This window comes from Frankliniella occidentalis, unplaced genomic scaffold (assembly GCF_000697945.3).
Source record: "Frankliniella occidentalis isolate FOCC.00 unplaced genomic scaffold, Focc_3.1 Scaffold31, whole genome shotgun sequence".
NCBI classification, from domain to species: Eukaryota; Metazoa; Arthropoda; class Insecta; order Thysanoptera; family Thripidae; genus Frankliniella; species Frankliniella occidentalis.
Window position 1 is genome coordinate 359,404 of NW_026267161.1, and position 822 is coordinate 360,225.

The window sequence follows — 822 nt, forward strand, 5'->3', positions numbered from 1 at the left end:
CTTGCTTAGCCAAAATAATGACGTTCCATTTTGAATACCAACACTGGTAAAACAAAGGTAGGATATCCTACCAAGGCACTATAAAACTATAACTTGCATAAATTCATAGAATTTTTTTGTACTTTCTGACTTGCTTTTCATTTTCTGACTGCTTATCAGAACCCTGTCACATGTAGGCTCACGAGGGTCTCATCAGAAAAAGTGTTTTTAGTCCTGGTCAGAAAATTGCACTTGCAACTGCAGAACTTTTTCTTTCTACACTTAACTGTAGAATAGTTCTGCCCTTGGATTTAGCAGAGCAAACTTTGACCTCCTTTTAAAGACTGTCTATTTTTAACCTCGTCTGTTTGCCAAAATTTGGTCTTCTTTGAAAAGCAGGCCAACTCCTGTCCGCTTTTGGGGGCCAAATATTGCCCCCCAAACTGGGGAACATGACGAAATTTTGCCCAAAAAGGAAAGCCAACATTTTGGCAAGCAATGCGACGGCGACCACGACATTTAGAGTAGTCACTGAAAAAAGGAACCGGGTCTTTCAGCTTATTTTGTATTGTGTTTATTACAAAATTGCTGTTTTAGTTTGGTTATCCTCGTTTGTGTGATGTTTACAGCGCGCAAGTAGAGAACGGCGGCGGCGATGACATTTTCGCGAGGCTGGCACCGGGAGGAAATTTCAAATGGCGAACAACTCGTCTTCATCGGGAAGCGTAAATATGGCCGCGATTGGTGAGTAAATGTATACTCTGCGCGAGGTGTTTGCGCGCGACACGGCTCCTGCCGGGGCCCGCCAGTCACCTACTCTCTCCTCTACTTTCTTCCCCCCCC